We start from the raw sequence: 13130 nt of genomic DNA, 5'->3' as shown, positions 1-13130 counted from the left end.
AATCAAAGGTCAAAGGACACTGTAGTATGCCTCTTAAAATAAATGCATCTTATTTTTATGCTAATGAGGGGATACTGAAACACACAAGATGTGAGAAAACAAAACATAGCTAAAGAAGAGTTAAGTAAGGAGCTGCAAGTCACTGGGAAGACACAGTGGGGCAAGTATGGCTACACGTTTTCCACCTTAAAATATTTTATGTATTTTAATTATTTTATGTTTTTATGTTATCATATAAAAGTACGCCTCTTTAGGAAAGGAAAGGGTAGGGTACAATACTGCAAAAAAAAAAAAAAAAAACAGCCCTGGTCACCTTCTCTTCTCAGAATTGCTCATGTAGTAACCAGCTCCTAGCCAGGAATGGTGCCCTACCCCAGAGCAGTAAAACAAGACAGAAGAGAGGAAAATATCCCCTTCTTTAAGGGACAGACAGCATCCCACAGTGTTGTACAACTGATTTATCAGTGGACAAAAACTTGCACGTTAATTTTATTGCAATACAAATCAGGACTTGTGCTTCTGTATGTTGTATGAAGAAACATCCGGAGTGCTATGCTAGCACAGTGAAAATCGTCCATGATAGGAAGATGACATTGACATTCCTGACAGCATCCATATCTTTAGTTGTGAACAGAGTGAGACAGTGACCCCCAAAAAACTGCAGACATAAATACACAAATGTGGAAGGAACACCTGGAGCTGCTGACCTGGATAGAAATTTATTTCAATTCATTCCGAGCATCACCGAAGCAGCATCGGACCTGAGTGACTGCAGCCTGCCTCCTCCTAGCCTCACAAATGCCTTTCTGTGCCCCTTCTTCCTGAAACAATCACATCTGAAAGAGGCTTTCATCAGTGCTGGCAAGTAAGATGAATACCGTGAGAAAGATCTGAAGCTGGGATAAGTGCTCTCACTGCCATTTTAATTATGATTCCTTGCTTTAATTATTTAGAGCTGTAGCTGACATGCTTTCAGAGAAGTCAATATTGCATTCTCTTTTTTGCGAGTCGAGGATATAAAATACTATCTTCCTATATGAATTGGTAAGAGCGGAAGAAAACAAGGCAAATTCTCAGGCATTAAATGAAATATTCACACAGCTTAGAGCTTCTCTGCCTTTTTCAGACATATCTACCAAAGCACCAATCAGAAAAAAAAAAAAAAAAAAAAAAGCTGAAATTCTAGCAGGGTACTAAAAGGCAGGAATAAAATTAAGGGAAAACTTCCTCTCCCCTCCCCCACCCCCCAGAAAAATATTAAAAGAAAATTGTTCAAGAAAATTACAATCAGGTCTGAAACTTTACAAGAGGATTTAAGGTCTATGATACTTAAGTCATGTTTCAAAATTGGACTCTCATTTTGTCTATTCAAGTACCAAAGAACTTCCTCATCAAAGAAGTTAAGATGAAATGAAAGCATGAGATGCTTAACATACCGAACCCTACAGGAGGGGCTCCTATTCAGCACCAGGGACTCCACGCAACCAAAATAAACTATTAACTGGACGCACAGCCCTGTGGTGCTCACAGTAATGACCTTACTGCTGAAGCTGCCAGACATGCATTTTATTTTTCATCTTCCACAAGCTTTTCTGTAGATGGAATTTTAAAAGACATGCCAACCATAATGCTCAGTTTGGTTTAAAATGCTCATTTGTACATTATATTAGTGTGTTTTCCCCAAGCAGCACTAATAAACAGCATACTTCTTGTAACATTATACCAGAAAAATACATCAGCACGTATACACCTAACATCATGGCCAACTTCAACCGCTCAAATATCATGCTTGTGCTCCAAAAACCAGGAGACATTTACATTTTTCTGGGAGTTGTCTTTTGATGCTGCAGCAGAAAGAAACACTATTTTTTAACGAAATCTCAAGTTCTCAGTCAGATAACTTCAGCAGGAGCAAGAGCTGATCAAAAATCATTAGCAAGCAGACCTCTGAGACAGTGACCCTGTGGTACCTCTGAAGATGAGCCACAGCCTTAGGAGTGGAAAGCTAGCACCAACCCTTGGAATTCAGGAGCACAACACCATCTGATCTCTGCCAGGACCAGGAAATTATTTTGCTAGTTGTATTAACATTATTTTTCACTTGTGAATGAGCTCTCACATTCAGAATTCCAGTGGATAGCTTCTGTTTTTTTCTTAAGATTCTCAACTTTTGCTACTTGTCCTGCAACCTCTGTACTAGTGCAAAAATCAGTGCCCTCATGTAGGGCAACTGTTCAGGCCAGCCAAAATAGCCATGAAGCAAAGGAACAGACAAAAAAAAAAAAAAAGCCTTGGATTGAAACTCCCTCTTAACTTTGCTAGTCTATTCTGTCTCCCTGAACTTCAAAAAAAAATATTGTTCCAAAGCAGCAGCATTTTAAGACTGATGATGGTACCTTACCATATTGATTCATCTGAATTCAACTGAACATTGAGCACTTGATGAAACACTTTCTCAGTTTGGACTTCACTCAGCAGGCTCTAGCTGAAAAATATATTTTCCTGGGAAGCAGCAGGTGAGAGCTGAGCTATGAAATTTAGATTAGAATATTAACCCCCCCCCAAATTTCTTATGCTTCTGATGTAGCATCATGAGACAGTCTGATGAAGCAAGGATGCAATGCATGGAAGACAGTACACTGCATGGCTTATGGTTCCAGTGTTCCATGGACATAGTGATTTTTACTACAGCTCCTAAAATTACTACAGGTCTTACTAATGCTTCCAAACTGTATATAGCAAGTGTTTGCTAACAGCATGGAATGGATTTTTGAAAACAGAGTGATATAAGTCAGAAAAAGGAAAAAAATGGATTATTTAGTACACTGACTTGAATAATAAATGAATTGTTAATGATGTTATGTCTGACACTACACATGCAAGATTTATATAATATATATATTCAAGAACTTGTTTCAATACATATGTATTTTATATACTGTACATTTTTTCCACCAAAGAACTTTTTCAGTTACATGGAGAAAAGCCAAAATTTCCTCAAATTAAGGACTAAAAAACAAAACAAAACAAAACAAAAACTCTCTCATTTAAGTTTTATAAATGCAGTATTACAACATTGAGCCATGTTGCACATTATTCCAGTTCCTGTGTTGGCTTTTTTTTTTTTTTTAATTTTTAAACTTTATATGAGGTCCTCTGCAATGAATAATCATCATAAATATAAATTTGTAATACATAAAGTTAAGTAGAGGCACAAGCCTTTATGAGATGTGGGCCTTGAATAGCTCTCCCCGGGAAGCCGTGGTTTCATGACCAAACTACCAGGAAACGTAAAATGCTGATTTTCTGTCAAAGTGCAGTGCTCTCAAGATTAAGCTGCCATTTCGAGTGTATGTTTAGAAAGTATCAGTAAAATGTATTGATATGATCTGCCAACATATTAAGAACATCCACTTGAGTAGCATATGATCTAATGGTAAAATTATGCTTTGAGATACTATTCTTGGCCCTAAACTATTAGACATTTTAAATATTAACAACATTGCAGCAGCAGCCAAAACCCTAAGAAATGCCAGGGTCAAATTCATCCATCTACATGACACTGCAGTCAATACACATCCTGCCATGTGCATGAATGGATGTCAGTCATAATATTCAATAAAAGACTCTCTGTCAGCCTGTCATTTCCTGATATCTATTAATTTTCTCTGTTTAGTTTTCAATTGTGGGAATTTATAATTTAGAACTAGATCCTGTAGATTCTGATGGCCATTCACTATGGGGTGGGGAAACAGAGATGAGAGCTGCAGGGATGAACACCATACCATTGAATCACCTGTCTATAACACCTCACTGTTTGCTTCGCTTTTTAACAGATGAAGATTTTTATGGTTATAATGAAAACTACTGAAAGCAGCCAAATATTTTGAAGGTACTTCTGTAAGTGCATCCTAATTAAATCATTACAGTCCACATGCATCAAGTAATCCATATAATTCTTCCGTGTAAGGATCAGATTTCCATGTATGTTCATCATCCAGGAGCCCAGCCCTGATTCTTTTGAATACGTTTTCAGCTTAAAGAACTAAGCCCTTTTGACATGCATCTCCAGTTATAGATCCCAATTGCTCTTGATCACCCAATATCTACTGAGTTTACAAAACTACAAGATCCCGGACCCTTTGCTCCACTCTAATGGATCATTTTAAAGTAGCTGAAGAGGTGAAGATTATGGTACTTAGGACATACCAGTCATCTTGTAAGTCACAACACAGAAATTATAAAGGGCAGAAATCGTTGGCTGCACTTTTTAAACAGCAGCTTTAAAGAAACATTTGCATCTTTTTTTCAAAATGATTTTAGCAACAGGCTTCTCCAGATTAAAGCAGGACTTCATTTTATTAGATTTTTTGTTGTTGTGCTCTAAAAAGGAGGCTAAATCCCACAGAGCTTCAAATTTCAGGCCATGAAGCCCGTGGCAGCAACTGGAGACAGATGGTTTACTCTTCCCGTGTATCAGTCTTAAAACCCAACCCACAGTAATTAATACCGTTTTTAAAGATGCAAAGCACTTCAGAAGGTTCAGAAAGCTGAAAAACACCAATAACACCAAGCAGTATTAGAAGAGAAGTCAGCAGCGCAGCTCAAAACTGAAGGACATCATTTGATTAGGGACATTATTGAAACGGCACCTGTGCCACTGGAGAAGATTTTTTTACGTAGTGTCACCTTCGTCAGCACAAACAAAAGCATTGTTCTACTTGGAAAGTCTTTGGCAGCAGATTCGGGAAAATAACAAAGTATCTCTAATGCACATAGCACTTAACATTTGTTGTTTCATAATCTGATGAAGCAGAATTAATTTCTTGACCAGCCTACAGGATACGCTTAATTAAAAGAAAAAAGGACTAAGAGAGCTCTGTTCCACCTATGTACTTGTGTTTTTTTTTCTTCGCCAAGCAATTGCTTGGGCAGATCCCTACTGCAGACAGCCTGTGCGTAATTGCCACACAAAGAAACACAGAATGCAAGTCCCTGACTACCACTGCAAGCCCCTGGCTTTTACATCTCCTAGCTATTGTTATTTTTTAGATATTTCACACCTAAATATTGTAGATGGTGACAGATTTTGACCATCTGCTGGCCATAGCTGTTAAGGACAGAAGTAATCAAATAACATCAAGTTCTCATGTCCAGGGTGCATTCACTATAAAATAAAATTTTTAAAAGCAGAAGAGTTACTACAACAACAGGTCTGAAAAAAATAAAAAATAAGACAACTATATTATGATCTTCACATTTGCAGATTTCTATTTGTATGCTGTTTCCCACTACTCAACAAAGCCAAATGAAAACTACTCTATTGTGAAACTCCCTAACAAATTCTGTTCATCTCAATTCTCAACTGTGGAGAAGGAGGCAAATCCACATTATCCACCATTAACACAGATGTATGAGATAATTGTATTTTATAATTAAAAATACTTTATTTTCAGTATAAATCTGGCTCCAAAGATGACTTCATTTAAGCCTGGAAAAAGCTAGCACTGCAGGCAAAGAAACCAGAGGACAGTACATTAGCAAACAAATTATTTGAGTGGTGAAGTCATGAACTTCCTCAACAATAGACTTTAACAAAAATTAATCTGTCAAGCATTTGAGCAATTATTCTGAACAGAGAGAAGCTTCCCCATATGAAACCACAATCCCTGAACTCTTAAGGTGATCTGTTTTGTGCCTTTCTCAAGTTGGCACAGAAGCATGTTTCTCATTCATCTTTACCACACATAATGAAGTTAAAATAATAATATCATTCTCCTAGTAACGAAAGCTTCCTGAAACAGGCTCCTTCATAAGTAATAAAGATCACCTATTTGGAAGATGTTTTTGAGACCAGTTCCTCTAATAATGGCATCACTGCCAGACAAATTGCTACTGCTCCCTATCATGAGGGAGAGCAAGGAGCAAAGTAACAGTTTGGGGACAGAAAGTGTCAGAACCTGAGCACTCTAAAAGCAGATGGGGGGGGGGGGGGGAAGAAAAAAAAAGGTTCTGTGAATAAACAAACTCTGGGGCAGCACAGGCCTGGGAGAAATGAGGCTCCTGAGGTAAAATTCCAGCAGATGGCCCCAAAGCAGCAGCACAAAGCTTTCTCCCAGCAGCTCAGACAACGTGGGCACTTGTTTTCTGTGCACACAGCAAGGGCAAAGCTGAAAACCTAGCTCCACTTTGATCCGCATTGATGCAGTTCAATGAAATTTGATGCATTTCGATGAAATGAGGAAAATATGTTCTGTTTTATTTAAGAACAGAAGTTAACACAGAAAACTAAATCTGGTCAAAAATTATGGTTGCATAAGATACCAGAAATTAAACGTAAATTTTCTATGCATGTTGTTTCTATTCATCCTTCCCTCTTCCTGGCTTAGACACTAAAAGACAAAATTATGTTAATTTTAAGAGCCTTACCCCCTTTTCTTCCCATAAAAATGGAAATTTCATATTTCAACCACAAATGAGAATTCTTTAATGCACATTTTATTTTGGAGCAGGTTTTTTTTTTTTTTTTTTTAACATTAAAATGTTTTGCAATGGAAATCCTGATCCTTCCCTACATAAGCCACTGAATAGCATATACACATGGCAAAAACGTGGTTACAGCAGAGCTTTTCAAAAACTTTCTCCACTGTAACTAAAAAGCACCTAATGATCATAGAAAGTGTGTCAGGCAAATCATTTCCAGTGAAATGGGTCAGAAAGAGTGCTGCATATGCTTTATCGCATATTGTCACTCCTACACTTGCAAGGTTAGCTGTGTCCAAGCCCTCTTTGGAAACTTAGGAATGGTTTCTAGAAGGAGAGCAAACTAAAAGCCACATGCTCAGAAGTGATGTACTCTAGTTAAAAATGACTACGCTTTGAAATTGGACTTTGGGGCCTCTCACAAAAATGCCCACCTTCAATTTATTCCTTCAGAAATTTCATTCTTCACAGCTGAACACCAAACTGGCCTTCTTCCACCTTCAGAAAGGCATACCTGGCCCCGCAGCAGCTGTGCTGATTAATGAACTTGCTATCTAAGAAAATTAAAAAGAAGTCAGAACGCTCTTTTATGTGGCAACAACATAAAGATGCTATCGTATTGTCTAGTTTACCACCTATATATCTTTCAGAATAGATATTAGGCTTGGAAAAGGATGTGTTTTTTTACACCATTAACAATCTGGTAGTTCATTAAGAGAGGAAAACCGATTCATGAAGAGCCATTTGCAGCTTAGTTCTGTAAGTAAATGAACACATACTAATGTGATGGAGAGCCCAAGAGCTACCAAAGCGATGAAAATAAGCACAGGAGAATACCTCTTCTGTGCTCTGCAACATACGCTGTGACAAACTAGGTCTGGTTCAATGTGAATGAGTTTACATTAAAAAAATCTCCCAATTCATTGCCTTCCATACTGAGTACTTTAAGAAAATTCCACAGTGGCTAGGTTCTTTCCCCTCAACTTCTACAACCGTCTCATTTGCCAGCTATCACCCAGTCATACATTAAGATCTGGTACTTCAAGAATACACTGCAAACTGAGACATTAAAGCTCTGCATAACTTCTACCCCAGCATATTGCCAGAACTCAAAACTCAACTTCCCTTACTCTTACAGACTGCCCTTTACCAAAGGCATGCTGTGTTATATATTGAAAGTTTGCAGGCACAGAGAACGTTATTTGATCAGGTTAACAGCGAAGAGGGGAGGCGGGGGGGCGGGGAAAAGATGGCCTGGCGTACCCTGCATTAACACCCATCTCTGCCTTCTCCTTTCCTGCAGCAAACACCACAGACACATTGATTACAGGCTAAGGTTTCACCTCAGGAACAGCCGAACTACTCAGTGTCAGAATGGCTAGGAAAACATGCAAGATAGGTGTATAAATAGGAAATCTGCAACTGCTGGAGGAGGCTTACAGTGAGTTGCTCAAAAGCATGGGGAGAAAGTATTTGTTTGATAATTTTACTCAAAGGAATGAAAGCAGAAAGCAAGAGTTGATAATTCTCTAAGCTGGTCTGCTGACATTGAGAAACTGATAGAGGGGATAAGCTGAAGGCCTTAAAACCGAAGTCACATAGCTTATCTCTGAGACAAGCTGAAAGGGAGAGACCACTGGTAACACTAAAAGAACAGTGGCAGGGAAAAAATCATCTTAAAATGAAAGTGCCTGATAGCAGCATCATGTATGGCTACAAGCAGAGCAAGGCTGCATTTCATGAAGATAAAGCAGTGACTCAAATGCAAGAGGATGATAACATAGATGAGTTTTATGTGTCAAAAGGGATATAAGATGCCCCGTCTCTCTCGCATCTTATACCTTGAGCGTTTTGTGGTATATGTAAGGATTTAGGAATCCATGTTGCAGATAAAACCCATGGTACAAGCTTGAACATCAGGAAAGAAGCGCTGTTACCTATCACTATTTGGAAAGAAGATTGCTTGGCACTGTAGCCATGTGCTTTTTGCTTACTAAATATTTGGGGATTTCGTTAACAACAGGCTAAAACACACCATTCTCATACAAATACAGTTTTACCTGTAGCTGCACACTTCAGAAAGAGAATGTGACCAACTCACAGTCATTTCAGTGTGTGACAATACATCATTCCAAGTTTTTATACCATCGGACAGAAATGATACAGAATAATTAGCTGTTGTCACGTCTACTCAGAACGAAGTTCAAGGCTCAGATTCATTGTGTGCTGAAGGACAGAAAGGAAGCAGGACTAAGGACTTCAGTCATACCATACATTGCATCACAGATCAAGCTTTACAGGATGTTACTGAATACCTCTAAAATCATAGTTCAAATTCTGCCACAGTCAACTTGTTCCATGAATCAGCGTTTATGGGTCAGTGCTGTGAATCAGTGTCCCAAGTCAAAATTTGTCTGTCCTTAGCTACATCCCTCCAGTCTAAGAAACTGAAGGACAGCTGTTTGCTGGAACTGCATAAAACCTGAAAGCCATGTGCAGGCGTACGCTTACATTTTTATATCATGTTTCCTTTAAAAGATGAGATTACCCTACTCTCCAAAATCACAGAATGTTCTTGAAGTTTTCTTGCTTGTGGTCTATCATTACATCACCCTGAACATGCCTGATCCCTCCCATTGTGGAAATTAGATAGGGTCAGGCCCAGTAACTGCTTGGATGGGAGACAGCTGGTGAACACCAGGTATCGTAGGCTCCCAAGGCTCAGCTGGAGTTGACACTTGGACGTAACGTCAAACTACTGCACTGGCAGTAAAAGCTAACCAAGGGAAGTGCAGGCTTATTCTCAACAAAGGGTGTGATCTGGTGGCAGCAGAAACAGGCATGGCTGAAGTACTCTGCCCTCTTGGCCTCAGCCTCCACCAGCAAGGTCCCCCAGGCCTCTCTGATTATTTGCTGAGTTCAAGGAGGACACAGACTAACAGGAGGAAACCAGGATGAAGTTGGGAATGCCTTGAGAGCTCATCCCATACAAGAGCACAGCACCAGACAGGTTGCATCCAGGAGTGCCGAGAGAGCTGGGCTGTGGCACTGTGAAGCTACTTTGCCTCTCTGAAGAGTAATGGAGAAGGGGCAGAAGGACCCTGACAAATGGAGAGGTTGATTCCATCTTCAGAACAGCTACAGAAGCATACAGCTGCGATTTCTTTCTATGCAACAGCTAGAGCTCAAAGTCACAGCTTGCATCACTGTTTGCAGTGTCCTGCTCTACTTCTACAGCAAAAACTGACACAAATTGAACGGACCCTCAATGGACTACTGGAAGCTACCCTCAGAAGTTATATCCACCGAGCCACAGACACAAGGGCAAGAAGCCAACAATGGAGCAATCAGGAAAAAGGAAATCCCTTGCATCATAAGATTCATCTGCCTGAAACCATCTGGAAATTGACTCTTCAGGATATAAAGTTCACAGCATATTTTCTGAAGAAATACCAGCAAGAAAGACTCACAAGTTTCCTGGGTTTTGACCCAGAAGACCCTCAAACATCCTTCCCTGGCTCGACACAGTTCAGAGGAAGACTTAAGTGAGAAGCAAAAATTTTCCATACTTACACAGCCAGACAGCCCCTCATCCTTCTCTAACCAGTCTCACTATATTTCTTTCTTTCCAAGAGGATGAAAACCTGTTGTTTCATCCCTGAGGTGATGCACTGAACCCAAAAACTCAGGGAGAAAGTTACAAGTTACCCTATCCGAAGCAGAGCTTTGGAGGAACACAATGAGCAACTTCCCAGCCAGCACCCATTCAGAAGGCCAGCTGTCCCTGCCTGCCTGCCTGGAGTAAGCCTGTTTGCATTCAGAGAACTCTAAATCCTACAAGCATGAAAGACTGAAGATGCTATTAGGACTTTGAGACTCAAATCATCTTTTTCTACAGGGTTTGGAGGCTGGAAACGTGACTTCTGTTTCTACCAGTAGATAAATACTTGCAGGAATGAGTCCATTAGATTCAGTATAAAAAATAAAGCCATTGGTGCTTCTACCTTTGTCCAGAAGCTCAATGAAAATACAGCAGGAAGTGATAATTCTCATGCCCCCATTCTTCCTGTGTGAAACAGTATTTGTCAGGCCTCACAGGGGCCAGGAAAAAAGAAATGCAGAAAAAAAAGTCTACATAAACTTTGTAGGAAATGGATTGTTGTGTTCTTCCCTCCCCCCCTCTTAAGAAAGGCATCATTTACTGATGGCAATCTATTACAATAGCTGGTTCACTTAAGTTTAGGAGTAAATAAGTAAATACATAACATACGTTTACAAATCTCACTTCAAATCAAAGAAAACAAAGTCAACATAACATGCTTTAACCAACTTGCCTTGCAAAGCACCTGAACAGGTGTGCTGATACAAACAGATTTATGTGGTGGCACATGGTGGTTAAAAATTGCATCGAGAATTTCCTATCTAGCAGTAATTCTTCCAGAGGAGAAAACCACATACAGCCTCGTATACTCCCACATCGTGAATGTTCAACACACACCTTTAGCAGCAGAAGCTACCAAGGCACTTAAATGGCAGGCTCCCAGTGACTGCCTTTATCATGCTTCCAATTTTCAGAAAGGAAGTGTACAACATGGAGATATTGGGAAATTTGCAGTGTATTTTGAATTTTAATTTAAGAGGTTTTTTTTTTTTTTTTTTTTTTTTTTTTTTTTAGAATTAGGAAGTCTTGGAAGTCTTCAAGACAAGTTAAAAAAAAAATGCAAATATAGTCCAAGAAGATTCTTTTAAATATTCATTGTTTTGTATCTCTAGAAACATCATCCAGTACATCCAGGAAATTATTGGAGCCTTCAAGTAATCAAAATAATTGTGTTTAGTTTTGTCTCTGCCTTTCACTTTATGGTGTTTATTCAATCTCTCAAACTAAACTAACTTCATTACGCTTTTGATTCTAGATCAAACAGATAGCCAAATGAATGCCAAACAGCATTCATCAGCTCAAAGGGAGTTCTCAACTAGTCAGCTGCAAAGACATTGCTTAATTAGCAGCTCAAAGAAGAACGGACTCCAGTACGCGCTGATAAACCACAGTTACAAATGGAAAGACGACAGCAACCTTACATTATTCCCCTGAATACTGGCAGCTGTAGTAGGCTCTTAGGTTTACAGATGCAAATGGCAAACAGCTAAGGCACACCATATTTATATGGGGAAAATGGTCAAAACACCCCTCCAGTCCCACAGAGCAGCGTAATAACACAGCGTGTCCCTTTGCTGAACAGCACACATCATTACTCCTCCCAGGTACATCGACAGCACTCAATAACAATCCAGTTTAGATGAGCACACACCAGATGAACAACTCGTCCTATCATCACGTGCTATTGTTCACACACAAGAGTTCTTCCTAATGCTGCTTAAATACACAACATGGAAACTCTTGACGCAAACAGCCTTTGTTTCTTCTGCAAGAGATTTGTAACATTAACTCATTAACTATAAATATTTAAAGTGCAACTCATAACATTGTTTTCCCTAGACCACTATGCTCCTGTTATTAAGGTGCCGCTTTCAAACTTGTGTTTTATCTGAATGGCGTTTTACCAGCAGTTCCCAAATAAGGCAAGGAAGCAAGCCCAACGAGTCCAAGGTCACTGCTTGTATGTCAGATTGCACTGATGGTTATAACTGTTGTGGTTTTCCACCTTGAGAGAGCAGGAAACTAAAGGTCTTCTGGGTAATCAAATGCACATGTAGAAACAATAAAATACACCCATAAAAAATTGAGTGCCAAGCTTATTAACACAGTCTTTTGCAGAAATGGCAGCCAGCGCCAAGTGTTTTATCTTAGACACCTTTTGCCTGATTTTATTTTAATTTTATAATTAGTACAGAGGTACTTAAATGTGTGACTGTTATAGGCACACACTGCTGTCTGCCCCCTCCTTTCTGGAATACTGTTTAACACACAACAGAAGATGGACAACAAAGGCTACTTTTTGTGCTTAACAAACAGAAGGTGCTATGAGTAGATGACTGAAATTATAATCGATGTCTATCTTAAGACTCCCCAAACCTATGAGTTTAGAAGGTGCTTCTAAACAGAAGGTGCTATGAGTAGGTTATTCTGAAAAACAGACCAAAACAAGTGGGAGAGAGCAGCATCTTTTTGAAGATGAGTTTCTGTTTGTCAGGTGCTGCTTTTCAAACACACCACTTCATTGCTGTTTTCATTTAAAAAAAAAAAAAAAAACAACACTTATAAACTATGATTCACTTACAACAACAGGGGACATGAGGAAGCACAAGGACCCCACTGAACTAAACATCACAGCAGTCTAAGCAAACAAGAGAGTCAGGCAGCAACACTATTTGCTAGGGAACAGTGGGATGTCTGGGTGCCAGCAGGTCCTCTTCTAGGCATCACAGCTGAGAAGTAACAACAATAGACTTGAACAATAAGACAGGCTTAGAAATAAAACATTTAACATCAACCTTCTTTCAGGAAGCCATGAGGGTTTGATAATACATGTTCTGCCAACAAATTGTTCCAGATCTATTCAAAAATGCAAGAAGTTTCTGTAGTTTTAGTCATTCCTGGGGTGGGTTTTTTTATTTGCTTTTGTTTTGGTGGTGGTTTTTACTTCATCAGTTGAAAGAATCTAACTTCAAATTCATACTTAAAG

General features: G+C 39.2%; 1 protein-coding gene across 8 annotated transcripts in view; it reads right to left on the bottom strand.

The window, feature by feature from the left end:
* Positions 1-13130, bottom strand: part of KCNQ1 (potassium voltage-gated channel subfamily Q member 1) — a 389773-nt gene that overhangs the window by 307550 nt on the left and 69093 nt on the right. Inside the window, exon 1 of one of the 8 annotated variants that reach the window (XM_068683466.1) lies at positions 6918-6936. The exons of the other annotated variants lie outside the window; for them this stretch is intronic. The gene's annotated coding sequence lies outside the window, so the exon portion shown is untranslated. Of the gene's footprint in view, positions 1-6917; positions 6937-13130 lie in introns of those variants that run through there. 8 annotated transcript variants of the gene reach the window in all.

Source organism: Anas acuta, chromosome 5, assembly GCF_963932015.1.
Source record: "Anas acuta chromosome 5, bAnaAcu1.1, whole genome shotgun sequence".
Classification (NCBI taxonomy): Eukaryota; Metazoa; Chordata; class Aves; order Anseriformes; family Anatidae; genus Anas; species Anas acuta.
Note: the sequence above shows the minus strand (reverse complement) of the source record. Positions and strands in the feature narration are given on the sequence as shown.